Source organism: Ochotona curzoniae, unplaced genomic scaffold, assembly GCF_017591425.1.
Source record: "Ochotona curzoniae isolate NIBS_2020 unplaced genomic scaffold, NIBS_Ocur_1.0 scaffold_1852, whole genome shotgun sequence".
Lineage (NCBI taxonomy): Eukaryota > Metazoa > Chordata > Mammalia > Lagomorpha > Ochotonidae > Ochotona > Ochotona curzoniae.
In genome coordinates this window covers 40,250,775-40,270,554 of record NW_024467087.1, presented here as the reverse complement: position 1 = coordinate 40,270,554, position 19,780 = coordinate 40,250,775, and the positions used below count along the sequence as shown (strand labels likewise).

Genomic DNA, 19,780 nt, shown 5'->3' with positions numbered 1-19,780 from the left:
TTGTCCTTTAGGCAGGCTGCTAGCAGAAACCAGGAGTTAGGAGCCTAAGTTAGGATGAGACTGCTCATACGCTGATACGGAGCTATTCTGTAGCCTAGCATGAGATTTCTGTTTCTTTTTGCTAGGCTGCTACCAACTGGAGATCCTGTTTTCTTCTCACACATTTAAAGAGCTGTGAATTCAGGCTGTATGGATGCTAGCTTTTGAACTGAAATCCTTACAGAAGATGTTTTCTTCTGTATTCAGCAGTAATGGTTTTATATAATGGTTTTATATATTTCTAATTTAGTATTAAACTGAGGTCTAATTTTCTGTTGTTTGTAGCCATTTGCTATTTCTGTTTCTACTGTAGTCAGACCTTGGGCTTAGTTTTCAGTCTCCCACACTCGAGGCCTCAGAAACTGAATCTCAAGTTCATTTGTATTTAGCAATGGGGGTTCATGATGCTCATGTTTATCTATCTGGATTCACCTTTTATTTAGCTTTTGACCTCCAGGTATTCCTCGCTTTCTAACTAGATTATATATGCAATTTTAAATACTTGAAAAAAAAATACTCACCATGTTTAGTTCCTTTCACTGGGATTTTTTGTCAGATTATGTATTCTGCCACATTTTCAAAAACAGAGGTCCAGGTGGTTACTTTTTATATGAACATGTGACAGTTTTCTAAATCTGAGATGGTGATAATTTGGATGCACAAATTATGCTACCTGACTTTTCTGATTTTACATAGGTATTTACTACTACTCATTTCTTAGGAAGAGCAGTCACGTTATAGCCACTATTGGGAAATCAGGGTGATCCGGGAGGTGATTTCATGGGCAAGAATTATGTTCGGTCGATGGTTTTAACTTACAGTCCTTATCCCTTCCCCATTCACAAAGCTTCAGCCTTGCTACCTCCCAGTTGTTGTAGGCATTTGGGTGAACCTGCGTGTGGAAGTCTCCCTCTTCCTGCCCATTGGCCCTCACCCTCCTTCTCCCCTCTTGCTCCCCTAACCCCCACTCCCTCCCTGTCACTCTGACTTTGAGATTTTTTTAAATTGTTTACATCCCTTGTCTATGCTCTTGAAGAACAGTGCTTTTTTCTGAATATTTCTTGTTGAATTCTTTACTCATTTGGAAGGTTAAAATTTTCTTCTAATAATATTGAAAGTACGTCAATGTAAATATTAAAAGAAAAACAAGAAAGGACGTAGGAAGGATAGTGGAGTTAAGGAGGGTAGAGTGGAAAACATTATGCTTTTATAAGTATATGTATGAAATATGTGAAATCTATTCCCTTTATATAAAAATGAATGAATACACAAGACTGAAATAAATAAAAAAGGAAAACATCCAAGGAACAAAATCAGTACAGTTTACACATAACATTATCTTATTAATGTGTTCCTAATGGTACATGTACATACGCTTCTCTATATGTCTGTGTGGTTTGTGATTTTTCAACTCAGGCTCGAGGGCAGAGTGAAAAGTGCCTGCATGTAGTTGCTACAAGTTCTCAGAGCACTCACAGAAGCTCTGCTTAGCACAGGGAATGATTTGACACTATAGGATTTTGCCATAGGAAAATCTGTCTTATTTGTTATCTGCCACCAGTAATGGGTTTTACTAGGGAAACACATATGCCAGCTGTTAAACTTCATGCTTGTGATGGAAATGTAAAGCATACATCAATCATAGAATCACCATTATTAAATGTAAAATGCACCAGTGAAGGACTGTGGCATTTTAAATGCAATTTAATTATTGATATAAAGGTTGAAGGTCAATAACCATAGAAAGATTGTCTTCAAATTTGTTAAATTAGGAAACATTTCAATGTCTAATATGTAGACTTTAGAATTCTTTTTTTTTCAATTTGGCAGTATACCACTTTCAGTTTCAATAAGCATCATTTTCAGTGCCCATTATGTGTCAAATTGGTACTAGTTTCTAGTGATGCAAAGATAGTAAAGATATGGCTGAAGGCTTTAAGGAGCTCACACTGAATTGAGGACTAGATATTCAAACGAATGATAATGCAGTATATTAAATGCTATATACATGATAGGAATAAAATGTTGTAAAGGCCCAGAGGAGGGAATAATTAATTCTGCTTGGAAGAGTTCAGGAAGGCATCCCAGAGGAGATGGTATTTTAGCCCAGCCAAATGTGTTCAGACTGAGAAAGAGTGGAATATAAAGAGAATTCAGCAGAGATGTACAGTCTTGAAATGTCCTAACTTTCTCATGGAGTGGTGGGTTGTCTGATGTAGCTGGAACATTGCTGTTCCTGGGAGGCAATTAAATTAGTTTGGAGCTTGATTTGGAAAGGGCCTCACTGCCAAGCTTATCATTTAAGCTTTCTCTAATAGGAAATGAAGAGAAATTGATGATAAATTATAACATCTTAATATCTCAAAAAGACAAACCCAGTAATCAATGTGTAAAAGAAACTGAAATAGTTAGAATAAATTGGAGAAAATGCAATATAAAAGTACCAGAAATTCGTGTAAATTCACAGCACTTCTATACCCTTTAGTACTAAATGCATAGATTTCAATTTTCTTTTTTCTTGCCACCAATATTCAATTGTCTTTTAATTTCATTTTCCAGGTACTTTTTGAAGTACCTTCTTTGATTGCTTTAATTTATTCCCTTTAATACAGACATTGTATTTTTGTATGCACATTGCCTCCCATAGCACTTAGAGAAATTTAAAATTGATTAATGAATGGTTGGTCTGAGCAAGAATTGTGGATGGCTCTAAATTAGATATGGAAATAGAGGTGGAATTTTATAGAACTCCTTTTGGATAACTGGATATGAGTTCACATTGAACCATCTTTGTCTGAGGATCCTGTAGTAAAAATAAGGAGTTGTACTTATGGATCTACAACTCAGGGGAAAGGTATGACTTGTAGATACAGATTTAAGAAATGTAAGCACAAATGTTAATGATTAAAGTCAATGTAGTAAATTGCAGCATGGTGACTTTGGAGTCACTAATATTTATAAAGTAGCTAGGAGAAGAGAATACAATATGGACAACTAAGGATTAATCAGAAGCATAGAATTCTTTATAAAGGAAACCTGATTTATTAAATCATTGAGGAGAAAGTTGCAAGAACAAATATTTGATAATTTGATGTATTCAGTAGTTTCTAATATGGCTGCATATATACAAAGGTACTTTAGAAGGCTTATGGAAACACAAGTATTACATAAGGGGCTTCTGTTATGGTGTAGCAGTTTAAGCCACACATACAATGCATCCCATATCAAAGTGCTGGTTTGAGTAGGAGTTCCTGTTTTGCTTCTGATCTACCTCCCTGCTAATCTGCCTGATAAAGCAGTTGATGGTGGCCAAAAGACTTGTGCCCCTGCCCAACATGTGCAAACAGGGTTCATGTTCCTGGCTCCTTAGTTTCAGCCTGGCCCAAAACTGGCTGCTGTGGCTATTTAGGGAGGAAACCAGCAGAAGGAATATTTATCTTTCTCTCCCCTTCTCTTTTTTATTCTGCTTTACAAATAAATTAATAAATGATTTTTTTTGTAAAAGTCCATTTCTTTTAAGGCAAAAATGTTGAAATCCATGCAGATGTAACATCTTCAAAATTTCATGGAAAAATAATGTTATATAAATACTGTGCCAATTTCAAGATTCTTAAACTAAATTAAACTTATTCTATAACTTTTTTAAGACTTAGTTTTATTTTTATTGCAAAGTCAAATATATAGAGAGAGGAAGAGAGACAGAGAGGAAAATCTTCCGTCCAATGATTCACTCCCCAAGCGGCTGCAACGGCTGGAACTGAGACAATCCAAAGCCAGGAGCCAGGAGCTCTTCCAGGTCTCCCACATATGTGCAGGGGCCCAAGGCTTTGTGCTATCCTCGACTGCTTTCCCAGGGCACAATCAAGGAGCTGGATGGGAAGCAGGGCTGCCGGGATTAGAACTGGTACCAATATGGAATCCTGGTACATTCAATGCAAGGAATTTAGCTGTTAGGCCACCATGCCAGACCCTAATTTAAAAAAAAATATTTAAACATTTTTATTGGAAAGTTAGATTTACAGAGAGGAGAGACAGAAACAGCATCCATTAGCTGGTTCACTCCCTAACTGGCCTCCAGCAATAGCCTCCTGTAGCTGAGCTGATCTGAATCCAGGAGTCAAGAAATTCTTCCAGGTCTCCCTCTTGCTCTCCTCCATTGCCTTACCAGGCCACAAGCAGTGGGCTGGATGGAAAATAGAGTAGCTGGGACAGAAACCAGTGCATATATGGGATGCCAGCACCGGCAGGTGGAGGATTAGCCTGTTAAACCACTGTGTTGATTCCAAATTCCATGACGTTTTGAAATATCGTTCAATATGGATATATATAAATCACCTATATTTTTACTGTGTTGGAGGATGGTAAAACCAGTCTTGTCATGCAGTTTCAGGTCTTAAACCAACAAGCCAATTTCTAAGGAGTAAAGAAGATAAAGAGCAAACTCTCTTGGTGTCATTTTCATCTAAGCAAATGAACTCCTAGTTTTCTCCTTATATGCTTCATGTAGTTTTTGGTTACGTGTATTTATGCATTTCAGTTTCATTGATTACATGTTCTAAAAGGTTTTAATGTGGCCCGGTATTGAAGGTGTAAGTTGTAAGAGCTTTTTGTGCTAGTGAACTCAATATTTAATAAGTGCTGAAAATGTAACATCATCTCTCTTAATGTATTTGATAAGTATTATTTTGATAATCCTTATGTTGCTAAGAGGTAACTCATTCCTAAATTCATTTTATCAGGAAAATTTCATTCCACATTGTTTAGAATCCTTGATTTTGTATTACCACATTAGTGTGTATTTTTACTATAGATTATTGTCAGAATTACTTAGGCAAAATTCATACTGAGATTCTTTAAGACTGATAATGATCATATACATTAAAAGACTAGCCCTCAAAACTGCCAGCAAATAGTAATCTTTGCCTTTGGGAAAGTCAAATTTAAGTCATACCATCATGCTTAAATTAACACCAATTATACCTGTGGATGTGCTTAAGTATACTTAGTTGATTTGTTTCTCTTTCCTCTGCTAAACTAAGTTTTGTTGTTATTGCCCTTAGTAGTAGAATTTTCTGTGTGAAATGCTTGCTTGTAACTTTAAAGGGGCCTTTCCTTTTGTAAGCTCAGTCTGTTGGTCTGTATGTAAGAATAATTGTTGGGGACCATTAAATGAGACTTGATAGATTTGCAGGAGTTATTTAGTGACAGTTATCCTGCTTTGTGTTTTCTACATTTTACTCCAATTATTGAAATGATGTACAAGCATGCTGAAGGAGGCAGTTTGCTTTAGAGAAACAAATATCAATAGGAAGATGTACTTACCTGGGTTTCAGCCCCAGATTACTGATTAGGTGAATGAAGTTGTTTCACTCATCTGAGGCCAAATTTTGACGTAGTAAAATTGAGATTCTTACCTTGAAGAGTTATTATGATAATTAAGGAAGGGAAATATATAATCTAAGGTATTCATTAAGTAGGGGATGATATGTTAACCAACATTATTAATAACTATATGAAAAAGGCAATTAATTGCTTTGCTTTGAGTGTTATCACAACATAGTAAGTCATATGTGGTATATGGAGACATAAGAGAGTATCCGCAATAGTCTTTCAAATAAAACTTAAAACCTAAATCGAAATCCTGTTATGGCAGTCATATGGAATGTTATGGATTTCTAAAGGCCAATGAATACTTCCTGAAAGTCTTTCCTTTCTTAGTAATACACCTTTCCCCCTAACAATTATTATATAATTGTATATCTTTGAAATTATGTGATTTAGTATAATTTTGTCACTAAATTGATCCAGCCAATTGTATTCCTTAGGATATTTTCTGTTAATAGTACAATAAAAATAGCCAATAAAAGAACCTTTTGCTTAATTGGCAGGCTATCTATCTGGTTCACCTGTCCTCAGTATGGAGGGAAGCTTTGAGAAGTGCCATTAGGTCTGCAGATATTGTCAAATTTCACACATTGGGGACATCATAGATAACTGGGTGGCAGCCAGTCAATTCCTTTACCTAATGATATAGACACATGATTCATAGCTTAGTTTAGATCTAATTTGAAACAATTTGTGATCTAAACTTCATTAGTGGTACTACTGAATAGCTGTTTGTTTAAAGGATATATTTATTTATTGAAAGTCAGAGTGGGGACTAGCACAATGGCTCACTGACTAAATGCTTATCTTGCATGTGCTGGAATCCCCTGTGGGTGCCAGTTCATATCCAGGCTGCTCCATTTCCTATCCAGCTTCTTGCTTGTTGCCTGGAAAAGCAGTGGAGGACATAGGCCAAAGCTTTGGGACCCCGCACCAATGTGGGAGACCCAGAAGAGGCTCCTGGCTTTAGATCAGCTCAGTTCTGGCCTTTGGGGTCACTGAGCAGTGAACCAACACACAGAATAACTTTTTGTGTTTCTTTCTCTCTGTACATCTACCTTTGCCATAAAAGCAAAATAAATTTTAAAGTGACAGAAAGAGAAAGAAGGGAGGAAGGGAAAGAGGATGAAAGACACATACACACACACAATGAGAATGTGTGTTTTTATCCTTTAGTTATCTTCCAAATAGAAGATATTCTCCAAAAAGACATAACATCAAAGACTGTACCAGATGGAAGACAGGAGCCAGGAATGCTATCATTGTTTCCCACATGGGGATGACAGGGAACTTAGCACTTAGTCTTTTGTTGCCTTTCCAGGCACAGTAGCAGGAATCTGAAAGGGAACCAGAGCAATCAAATCTCTGATGCGGGATGTTGGAGTGTAAAGAGGTGACTTAACTACTGTGTCACCACACTGGCCCCTCAGTAACTTTTGTATGCTTCCCCAAAAATTATATAGGGCATTGTGTCTGTGGCATTTACCGTTAAGCATACTAGTTTTGATGATTTCTTGATTCAGATTGATGAAGTTGTCATGTTTCTTTGCTTAAAATACTGACTGGACCTTGTGGATTATATTTATTTAAATGTTTAATTTCAAAATAATTTCAGGCCTGGTTCTATTGGTATTGCGACATGTTATTTTTTTAAATGATTTATTTATTTTACTTCAAGTCAGAAAGAGAAATACACATTCACATACAGAGAAAGTGAAATATAGAGAGATCTACTTGTTCACTGCCTGCCCTCCCTCACATTGGCTCCTACAGCCCCAAGCTGAGCCCTTCTGAAGCTGAGAGCCAGGAGCTTCTTAGAGGTCTCCCATGTTGGTGCAGGGACCCAACTACTGGAACCATACTCTTCTGCTTTCCCAGGCCATAAGCAGAATGCTGGATCAGAAGTGGAACACCCAGACATGAACCAGGACCCATATGGGTTGCCCACTCTTCAATTGGAGAATTAGTATGCTATGCCACAGTACTGGCCCCAAATGTACCTTTTTCTCTTCCTATGATGTTGGGAAATGGTATTTTGCACCAGGCAAAAAGAGTGTATGATATTTACTTCCTTTCTGTGTTGACTTTATTTTTCCTGGTTCATTTTGTTAAAGAGCAATTCTGGGAAGCTCTGGGCCATTGCATTGTCTTGCCTCTTTCCATTATAGATATTGATGCATCATGGATCACTGAACAGTATAATCTCTTTTGCACAGTTTCTATTGATCTTGTCCAGTAAATCATTGTAGCAGCGTTTGTTCTGAGATCATTCAGGTCATAAAAGCTGTTCTTGAATGTGACAATCAGGTGCCGTCCTGTAATAGGCAAACTCATATGATGGGATTCAGTCACTTGGTTTTTTTTGTCTTTACACCATAGACACAACCACTTATTACAGAGTGGTCTCTACTTAGTTTCCTTTCCCTTCTTTCTTATATTCTTTTGCAATTGTTGTCTGTAAACTGAAATGGCCTGTTTTCTACTGGTCTTTCTTTCAGGATATATAGAAGATGTGCTTCATCTTTCTGCTACTTTTGATACTATTGATTGTTTTCTCTTATTAAAACATTTTTTTCCTCACTGTGGGGACAATACATTCCTCTCTTTTTCTCATACCTGTTTTATTGAGGTGAAGCTCTGGCAACTGTGTGTGTGTGTGTGTGTGTGTTTCCCCCACCCCCTTACCCATGAAGGGCGTAGCTCCCAGAGACAATAAGATGCATATCTGAACATCAGTTAAGGCCAGCTTGTGTATATATGATATTAGTGCTTTAGGGAAGGTTAAAAAATATACTGATAATTAAAGATGGTTTCATAGAGAAAGTGATACTTTACTTGGACTTTAATGGATAAATAAATATTTGACAGCAAATAAGTGAAAGAAAGTGAGTTGAAGATGTTTTACAGACATTTAGAATCTAGGCATACCTTCTCTATCTTTAGTTCTAATTGTCCCAGGTAGTCAAATAGCAGAAATCACTTAATATTAAAACCTGTAATCTTTTCATCTATATTAGGAACAAAGAATAATTGCTTATAATAATTCAGATCATACTCATATTACAGTTGAGTATTGTGGAAGCAGTACTGTAGAAAGGATGTTAAATAAGTATAAGCATTTTATATTCTATATCACTTATTTCTATTTGCAACTTACATGAACCGATTCTTTAAATAATGCTTCCATTTGAATCTCTTAAAAGATTTGATTCCATGAAATGTACAGGGAAAGCTACATCTATTAACATTTCTGTCATTTTCATGTGTTCTCACATGGCAGTTTGGAGTTCATGCTTTTGAACTAACATTTAAGCACAGTTTTCCAGTAAGAAATAACAACCTTTCACTTCTTATTAGCCAATTTCTTTAATTTGATTGTATTTCTTTGTGACACTAACACTTCTGTTCCAAATTTTATGTGTTGACCTCCTGCCCCTCTGTATAGTTAAAACTAGTGCTCAAGTTCACATTCAAAGCACTTTAAACTAAAAGCAGGGGCCCACTTTGGTGGCAGCCATGAGGGAAGCAACAATGATCCCCCACTGTGATAGGACTGAAGTGACTAGGGTGAAGTAAAGGCCAGTCTAATGGCAAGCACAGCAGGACTGAAATAGTTTGCTAGGAAAAGGAGTCAGCAGGTTGCTGTCCTGATCCAGTCAAATTTATTTGCTGTCTGCAACTATTAACAGCGGCTTCTTACCTGGTCTATTATTTTCTCTTGTATCTTAAGTGGCTTTATAGGAAAACCTTTGATTAGAAGGATTTCTGATTTTTTTTTCCTAGCATAGTATAGGTTTCAAAATCAAGTCTTGAGATATAGTTTGTTTTATATGATTATAGTTTTATCTTACTTTTGCAGAGTTCATAAAACTAATAAGAATTTGAGAGGGTATCTATTGAGGGTGCAGTACAAATTTGACTTCTGTTTTGCACTAGGTTATAATGTTTCTTAAACATAGTTTCATTGTATATATAACTTCAGAAATACTATAGAATCCTCTATTATCTAACTGGTGAGCTAAATATTTAATAAAAACTAAATAGTGTTCAATTATGAGTTATTCTACAATATATCACTAGGCATATATTCATATTCTATATTATAGTTTTGGAGAAACATCAAAATATTTAGAGTAATGAATATAGTAATATTAAAGGATAAGTTGTCACAGGAGTTACTCTCGCAGCTGGGCTCTCATGCGATTACTTTTTTAAATTCTTAAAAGTTTACATAAACTTCTGATATTTAAAAGAATGCAGTAACTCATGGAAGTTCATCGTTACGCTGAATACATCTAACTATGATATATTTAATTATACATATACACATGCAAATTGTGATTACCAATGAGTCAGCATTAGGCTGAATTCACTCACTGTATAGATTTCATACAGGTTGCCTCCATTTTCTTTTATAAATAGCTTATATATTGAAATTAGGTCATCATAATTCTCATTGTTTATAAGCAATATGAACATGTTACTATGAACTTTGTCTTGCTAATAAAGCAGAATATTGTTGTTAGTGATAGTAAATTTGCAGTAGAATTTGAATCTTGACGTTTATTGGTCTAAGACACGTAAGCTTTAAAATCACTATATTATTGCAAAAGCAGTGAAATTAGGATATGGCATGCTTGTTTAACATTTTGTCTAGCCCAACTCTAAGTTTTAGTTAAACTGAAATTCCAGTTTTATGAATACTTTAATTGAATAAAATATTTTGCCATGTTCTATTTTACGTATTCTAACTCCTTTTGTGCTCTGATTGTTTTCAATGGCCTGGCAAAGTAGGAGCATGTATATATACACAAAAATAGATTTGCTTTTCAGTTGCATTTTGCTTTAATTTTCAATAGCAGATGATTGGATTTTTGTCACATCTTCTACTTTTTGATAATTGTGTATATGGAAGAGAAGCAATATTATATATATATATTCATATACATATATGATTGATATATACAGTGTATTAGTTTTGTTGCAAAAAATCCCATAAAGCTAATTGAATAAGTTATAGAAGTATATGAAAACTCATTGCCTTTGGGGATATATATATATGCACATGTATATGTGTGTGTGTATAGTTCATAATTGATTTACAGGTAATGAGTCCACTAAGTATTGTTTGCTTTCCTTTAAAATCATATTTGAATCAGATTATTGTCCAGCTGTTACCTTCATTGTTATTTTGAGGTGATTTAGAAGAAATTTTGGAGAAGACTTTCACTGGTTGTTGTTGATGATATTTTACTCTTCAATTTGGGAAGTATTTATTGAGCTACTGAAGAATGTTTCACTGTGTGCTATAGAGCGGTTTTTACAGCACCTTGTGGTTGTCATCATTACCTGGGGGAGTTTTTAGGAGATACAGTTCTTGAAACCCTACCTATAAAGGGCCTGGCATTGTGGCCCATTTGGGTAAGCCTTAACCTGTGACACCAGCATCACATTTGAGCTATTGCTCCATTTCTGATCCAGTTCCCTACTAAAATGCCCGGGAAAGCAGTAGAACATGGTGTGAATACTTGAACTCTTGTCACGCAAACGGGAAACACGGATGAATATCCAGCTTCCTGGTTTAGGCCTTTTCTAGTCTGCGCCCATTTTGACCCATTAGAGGAATGAATCACCAGATGAAAGATCTAACTACTGTCTTTCTCAATCTCTCTGTCATTCAGCTTTTTAAATAAATAAGTACATCTAAGAAAAATTTGTAGTGTCGAGATTCAGTTGGAGCTGTATTAGAATGTATATTACATATGGATGAGAGGAGAGGAAAGCAGAAGGAGGTGGTGTCAGGGAATTTTCTAATAAACTTTGGAGTATCACGGAGAGGATGTTAGATTGAAAGGAAGAAGGTCAGTGAGTCTGTTGATACCAAGAAAAGTAGAACCTAAAATTCATTTGAATTTTTTTTATTATGTTTTCCACATTTCCAAATACTCTCAAATATTATTTTTCTGCTTTCAAATAGAAGTCACCGAAAGACTAAACTTGAGTTAGAAACAAAGACGTGAAAAGATCAGGTATTTCTGCTTACCCTTCTTAAAATGTTTCTAATGCCTTGTTCACCTTCAACTGATTACACTGATGTGGTTTTTGAACTAAAGAAAATTACTGCTGAAAAATAAAATTGAAACCAGTTGGAATCCTAATGGGGAAAACAGAGACAATGTAACTCTGTTGTTTCCCATTGAGCTTAGCCAGCAACAAGCCAAGTTGAGATTTTTTCAGCAATATTTTATGTGCATAAAATAAAGGAACTATATTGTATTAAATCCAATGGACTGTTTTAAGTATATTTTTGTAGTACTAATTTTTTCAGTTTATCATACACCAGTATATGCCAGATGATGCATTACGTAACACTGTAGCTTGTGAATTCTGGTTCAGCTCTAGTAATGATAGGGTACTAGAAACAAATTTTGTAATTTTATGTGGAGAATAAAATAAAGGATGAATATGGTTTGAGATCAAATTGTTCATCCCTGTAGGTTGACATATTTAAAAACTATGAAGAATATAAATGTATTTTATAATGTTAATGCTATTTGAAAACCAGAATTATCAATCAATAAATACGGCAAGGCACTTCTAGATGTTATTTTGCAAGGGTTATACTCAACGTAACAAATTATGAAAATAGAAACAAATTGATCTTATCAACAACAAAAGAGGAAAGTGACCAGTCACTGAGCACTGGTTATGTGAGGATTTGGCTAACTACAACTTAAAGGCAAAATCTCACCAGCTACTTATTTTTTGTAAACAAGAGTCTCATGCTCATTTTTTTAACATCATCGATCATATTACCTTGAAATAGTTTTTCTCTGGTGCTGTATAGAAAAAGGTTCTGAGTTTTATATAGTTTGTTATTGGAACGTCTATGTCTATAGACATGTGTTCCATGTATTTCTAACAATACTCCAGTGAAAGAAGCTATCACTTTCCACATATTGTAAGTAATCTAAGTTTCTTGTATTTCAAAACTAAAAGATGCTTTATTAATATTTTCCCAGCACTCAAACCCCACTTTTGTAATTCCCGTAGTTTGCCTCAGCTGCCTTTGAAAAGCTATGCAGGTTAGATTTTGGATCCTTGGGTGGATGGAGGTGATGAGAAACTAGTCATCTAGCATACTTTGGTTTAGGCTTTCTCATCATGGCTACATCTTCTGTAAGTAAAATTTTTCCATTCTGCACAACCATTTTTGCTCACAGCAATTTCTCTGAACCCCTGCATCCCTGAAATAATCAATGTTTCTCTCTTTAAATTGCCACAGTAGGTGGGGCTGGATCAGGCAGAAGCCGGGATCCTGGAACTCAGTTTGTGTCTCACACATGTGCTAGAGATTCATATAACTTGAGGCATCACTATTGCCTCTTAGGTTATGTAGTATCTGTAAGTTGGAGAAGAGCTGAAAAATCAAACATAGGTACTCCAATATGGAATGTTAATGTCCCAGGGAGGTCTAAATTGCTGCTCCAAATATCCATCCTGGTCTTCATTCATTCATTCATTCATTCATTCATCCATTCATTCTCTCTCTCTCCTTTTCATTTGTTAATTTGAAAAGCAGAATGATGCAAATGGAGAGACATTCTGGTTCACATTCTAATTCCTAATCCTGCCCCACTCCTGTCAACAGCCCTAGCATATGTTACTGTCTGTGTAGCTTGTTTGATTTAGTATTACTATTTAAAATTCTTAAATTTATTCTATATCATTACAGGCACAGCTTGCTTGTTCGTTGATATAGCTACAGAGTAGTCTAGTGAATGGATTAAACGAGCTTAATTAAATAATTTCTGCTTACAAGTTTTTGGGATGTTTAAATCTTTTACTTTTCTAAACAATGTCCAGTGTACCATAAATTATTTAAATGGTCTTAATTGATTAACATTCATAATCGTTTTCTGTTAACAATACTGGAATACATAATCTTATACATAAATCATTTTTCACTGATGGTAATGTGTATATGGCAAACTCCAAGATAATTGGAGTTTCTGTTCTTTTCAAGACCATTTCTCAATACTAGTATAAAACAGTGAATGTGATCACAAATCCCTCTTTTTAACAGAACTGGTAACATAGTGGAAGATATAGGAAATAAATAAGAAGTATTATGAGAGATTATTATTACTCAGAAAAATAAGGAAGAGTATGAAATGTGAATGACAAGAGGAAAGAATTTCACTTTTAAACACATCAGGAATATGTTGAGAGAATGCCATTGGGTGTTGATCTCCAGATGCAAGACATTCAGTTGGAGGCTGTGTTATGGGAATGTAGTCTGGTATACATGAAACTTGAAGAAACTAGCTGGAATAAAGTGGTAGACACAGAGTAACTAAGGATGGGGTGTGAAATAGTGATGAATGACATTAGGTTATTTAATAAGATAAAGGGAAAAGAAGAACCATAGACTGGTTATGAGTCTCCTGTATTAACAACAACTACATGTTTTAGTGGCTTGAAATGCTTAGCAAGAAATGGAAGTTATGAAAAGGCATCAGTTACTGCACTTACTATAGAATGGCTGTAGCTGTGAGAATGAAGAGTCCATGATGACCTCACATTTTGATTGTGATGTTTTGTTTTCTTTTGTTTTTGCTTCAGGAGTTGTAATGATTGTCATTTGTTGAGATGGAAAAGACTCGGTGCTTTGGAATTCTGGTTGAGAGTTTGTTTGGGGATATGATATATTTGAGAACTTTAGTAGCTGGTCAACTGTTCATATACAGGAGATAAGAAGGAACTTGCAAAATATGTTAGGATAAAGGAGTTTCGCCATAGTCTCATTTGAATAAATTCCTAGTATAATCAACATTAATGATTCTCTAGACATAGTCAGAGGTGTTTGAAAACCTAGACTGAAACAATATTTTAATGCCAAATCAAAACAATGGTTACAACTATTTCATGATTTTATTTTATTCAGTCTTACCCAAGTTAACATTATACATTGAAGTACAACATATTCAGGGTTTGTACCAGTCTCAACAACATTAAATCAGAAAAGTCTGGCTGTAATAAGGGTATAAATTATATTCCCCACCAGTAATATTTTCTTTTCCTGGTGGTACTAGTGTTTAGCATCATATGTCCTGCTGTTAGACTTTTGTTAATACTCCTTTGTTTTTGTTACACTTAAATTTGTTTAGTCATTACTAGACTCACTGATTTATGACATGAGTTATGAGATTTTATGTAAGGGAGTGTTCTGTAAATATCCATGATAATTAGAAAAATGTTGATATTTATAAAACTAGACACCATGTGAGTAAAAGGGCTAATTTTAGCTAGAGTAAAGTAAGAATTTCAACAATTTTAGTTCCCAAAAACTCTTTTAAAGTAAGAATTGCACTTTGTTTTTTGGTGTTTATATGAACACATCAATGTAAAATGTTCCCTAAAACATTGTAGGTGACTCTATTTGTCCTTCCTTAAGGTATATGTCATTTTCTGGGCTATTGAATCCCATTTGAAAATATACACCATTAGCTAAACGCAATGTTAAACACAGAATTCTGATGACATTTGGCAATGTTCAGTAATTGGCTTAATGAACAGGTGTACAAGTATGTCAGTTATGCAGATGTTAATTTGTAGTAACATGTGCTTCCTGATTTGGGGGATTCTTGTATAAACTACAACCAGTACGATCTGTTCCTTAATTAGGAGATCATTACCAAATATGTGTGTGTGATTCCCACTATTAGAATCATTAGTCTTATTTAATGTGCTCTGAACTTTGGGAACACTCCAGATAATGCCATTCCTGTAGCTTCAGATACTATGCAAGTGTCAGAATGAAACCCATCCTTCTGTGGGATGCCATAGTGAGTGTGCAGATGTAAGCAAGATGGAAAATGGAAGCTTCCCTGCTGTAATATGCTTCACATAAGAGGAGGTAGAAATACATCCTGTTCCTGCACATAACATCAGTTTTCTTTCTTCAGGTTTGGTATACCAGTATGTGTTTCAGACAAAATAGAGTTCGGAAGCAACAAACACAAACTTGGAGTGGCTTTCCAAACTGACTAGTCTTTACTTCTTTTCTTTTGTTGTATTCTTTCATAGTTTTATCATTTCCATCTATGGTTGGTCCTTGGAATTTCTGTAGCTAACAACTTGTATACTATACAAATAAATAGAAATGTTTACGAAAGTTAGTCCTGGTTCTTTTAATATTTGTTTGTTTTTATTGGAAAGGCAATTTTTACAGAGCCAATCCAAAACCAGGATCCAGGAATCAATTCTGTGTCTCCCATGTGGGCACATTAACCCAAGCACATGAGCCACCCTCTGTTGCTTTCCCAGGCCACATACAGGGAGCTGAGTCAGACATAGAGCAGCCAGGACACTAACTGGCACCCATATACACTGCTGGTGCTTGTCAATGGAGGATTAGTCTGTTGAGCCATGGTGCCAGCCACTGTTTCATTTTCATTTTGAAAAAAATGGGCATTTACAAGAAGTAATACAGCAAACACCCATGTGCTAAGCATCCAGGATGAACAGATGTTAGCATTTAGTTATGTTTACTACAGAAGCTTGCTTTTTAAGGAAATTAAATAAACCTTAGAGTTAAAGCTAAAGTTTCTAAAGTTCTACTTATTTATCTTTACCTTTGTTCCCTAACCAAAGCTACTATCAATGGGAAACTCAATCTATTGAGTACCTGGTTCATGTTTTTTATAATTTTACTACATAACGCTCATCTATAAAAATGTAGGAGTTGGGACCTAGAAGAATGGCTCCAGTGGATAATAATCTGCTTTCAAGTACTGGCGTCTCTAAATGGATGTCAGTTCAAATGCAAGCTGCTCCCCTTGCCATCTAATTCTCTGTTTATAGTGTAGGAAAGCAGTGTGTCTGTGTGTGTGTGGGGGGGGGAGTGGCCTAAAGCCCTGGGACCTGCACCCATGTGGGAAATCTGGAGGAGGCTCCTGGCTCCTGGCTTTCCAGTTGCTCAGCTCTGGCCATTGTGGTCATTTGGGGAATAAACCAATGGATGAAAGATTTTTCTCTCTGTCTCTCCTGCTCTGTGTAAATCTGCTTTTCCAATAAAAATAAATGTAAAAAAGTAATGCATTAGGGAGATTAGTCTGATTTATTTTGTGATTAGAATTACTTTTATGGTTATATCCACTTAAATGTGTATTTAGATATAAAGAGATCATAGTTCTGACATTTATTTATTTATGTTTTAATACGTATATTTTTTAATGGTAGATTTACAGGGAGCAGGAATTGACAGAGAGAGATCTTCTATTTTCTGCTTCACTTCCCAATGGGCCACAATGGTCAGAGCAGAGCCAGTTAGAAGCCAGAGACAGGAGTTCTCAGTAGGTCTCCTACCTGAGTTCAGGGGCCTAAGGAATTGATCCATCCCCTGCTGTTTTTCCAGGCCATGGGCAGGGAGCTGGATTAGAAGTGGTACAGCTGGGACACAAACTGGTGCCCATATGGAGTCCTGGTACTGCAGGTAGAGGATTAGGTTGCTACACCACTCTGCTGGCTCCAGTTCTTACAATTAAATGAACATACTTCTTGGATATACATACACACACATATATGCATATGTATACACATATGTATATATGTATACATATGTATATATATGCATATTTATATGTAATGGACATGAATTTACGTAAATTTCATTGTGCTTTTAACACTATCGTTAGCTTTATAAAATTCAGCTTTACATAGAGTACTATACTGTGTATATTTTATGTAGTGTCGTAGTTTTACTTTTCCTCATACTCCTTTATAAAATGATGCGGCACATCAGCTGATGCTGATACAAAGATTAAAACTATTTGCTAATACAAGATTATTATCACAAATGAAAAACAGAAAATAATTTACTGATATGCTTATTTCATGTAAGATATATTTTTATGGATAATAAGATATGTTTTATAGCTTTAAAAAAACATTTATTTTTTGAAAGCCAGAGCTACAGATAGAGAGAAATATTCTGTGTATTGATTTATTCCCCACATGGCTTCAACAGGCAACAATGATCCAGGGTAAGCCAGGAACACCATTCAGAACTACCATGTGGATAGCCAGAGCCCAAGAACTTGAGCTTTTCTCAGGCCATTAGCAAGGAACTGTTTTGGCAGTGGAGTAGCCAGGAATCAAACTGACTGTTGAGATATGATGCTGACATAACAGTGCTTTTACCTGCACCATCCTATTATATAGCTTTTAAGGATACTTCCATAGTTAGTAGTTCATATATGACCACAAAATGAGTATTTTATTTTAAGTCTTTTGCACCATTGTGTAGTACAACAAACACTTACTCTGTGAATGAATGAATAAATAAATGAGTGAATGAATATTGTAAATTCTTTTAAAATTTATCTTTCTCACTGGAATATTGAGATGAATTACTAATGCAATTTAATTATTGTTTTGTGATTCATCATCACTTTGTGAAAGAATCAATTTTACCTGTTTAAAATGTCTTAATATTTGATGTAAATTATAATCATCTCATCACGTGCTCAGTATGTCCATGGAGATGGTAGAAATTAATGGGAGATTCCTGAACATTACCTAAACTAGATTAGGGAAAGAATACGACTGTGTTTATTTTATTTATCCTGATGAGCATTCTTCAGTTGTAAAAGAATTTATAGTATATTTGCTTATAAAAATCCATGTAATAAAAGAAATACAGGAGTGCTCAGTGGGCATTTTATCTTAGGTAATAAGTGCTACAATTTTAACATATCTAATAATACTAATGCCTTTAATATTAGCATCATTATCCTCTTACAGACAGTATTTTATGTTTCATTATTATTGTGTCAATTAGTAGTGCCATTATAGGCACTAAATTTAATCTATTGGTTTCAAACCAAGTCGAAATAGGGCTTCTTATTGGTGTGGGGGAACATTATGCTTGACTGCAGGACTCATTATGAAGCCGAGGACAGTAGTACAATTGAAGACAAAATCAATGTTTGAAGTTTTTCTACCGAAACTTGAAAAAAAAAGTGAAATCTTCATTCACATCCAAGCAATTTCAGATAATTTTAGAATTTTTGCACTTTTTTTTGTAAGCATTAGTAATACATATGGTATGAAAACATCCTAAGCAAGTTGATATTTTGAGGTAACTATGAAACAGGTGATTTTTAACATGAAATCATTGATGCTGTAGTGACATTTAATGTTTCATTGCTGCTAAGACTTGTCTATCATAAGCCTGTGGTTGTGATCTATGGTTGTAATCCTCAGCCTTGCAAGCACTGAGACCCCATACGGGTGTCTGTTGGGTCCTGGTTATTCCATTTCCCAACCAGCTCCCTCCTTGTGGCCTGGAAAGCAGTTGAGGATGACACAAAGCCTTGGAACCCTGCACTTATGTGGGAGACCAGAGAGAATCTGCTGCCTCCTGGCTTTGGATTGGCTCAGCTCTGGCCATTGTGGCCACTTGGGGAGTGAAACAGATGGAGGATCTTTCTCTCTGTCTCTCCTTCTCTCTGTAAATCTGTCTTTCCAATAAAAATGAGTAGGTATTTTAAAAATACCACTTTTTAAAAGGATTTATGTATTTAGAAAGGAAGAACAAAGGAAAGGAACAAGAGAAGCAGGGAAGGAGGGCGGAAAAGGGAGAGAGAGTAATTTCAGTTTGCCCTTTCACTGCCTGCATGGGTGTGGTGAGGGATTGGAGGAAGGAGAGAGGGAGATTGATTTCTGTCTCCTGGTTTATTTGAGAGATGACTGCACCAGACAGATCTGGGTCGGGCCAAAATCAGGAACCTGGAACTTCATCTTCCTGGAGTGGCTGAGACCAAAATATTTAGACCATAATTTGCTGCCTTCCCATGCATATTGACAGGAAGCCGGATCAGAAGCAGGGCACCCAAGGACCTGATCTGGTAGTTTGGATATGTGATGTTGCTGTTGCAAGTCACAGTTTAGCCAGTGTGCCACACCACCACCTCCTGGAAGATCCTTTGTGTCATATTTATGATAATTTAGCAGTATATTAAAAGCCCTTTGAGTAGTAATAATAACTCCTTAGTGTGTTGACTTGATATGATAAACTATTTGTCAGCTATCTTAAGATCATAATTTTCAAATGTAATTTTTATCTCCTCTTAAATTGTGCATTATTTTATATTGATGAGTCTGATAAAGCATAGAAGTGTTAGAACTTTAGTTACTAAGGAATTTTATTTTACCCATTAGTTTAATATTAAGTTAATTCATTTCATTTTTCTCTATGTTACACATTGAACAAAATGAGTCTTAATGAACTTGCAGTATTTTTGATGCATTCTATAATGCATCATGAAAAACTTTGAGTGCTAATAGCTAT

General features: G+C 35.5%; 1 protein-coding gene across 6 annotated transcripts in view; it reads left to right on the top strand.

Annotated features, from left to right (window-relative positions):
• Nucleotides 1-19,780, top strand: part of DIAPH2 (diaphanous related formin 2) — an 830,745-nt gene that overhangs the window by 318,622 nt on the left and 492,343 nt on the right. The window lies entirely within an intron of this gene.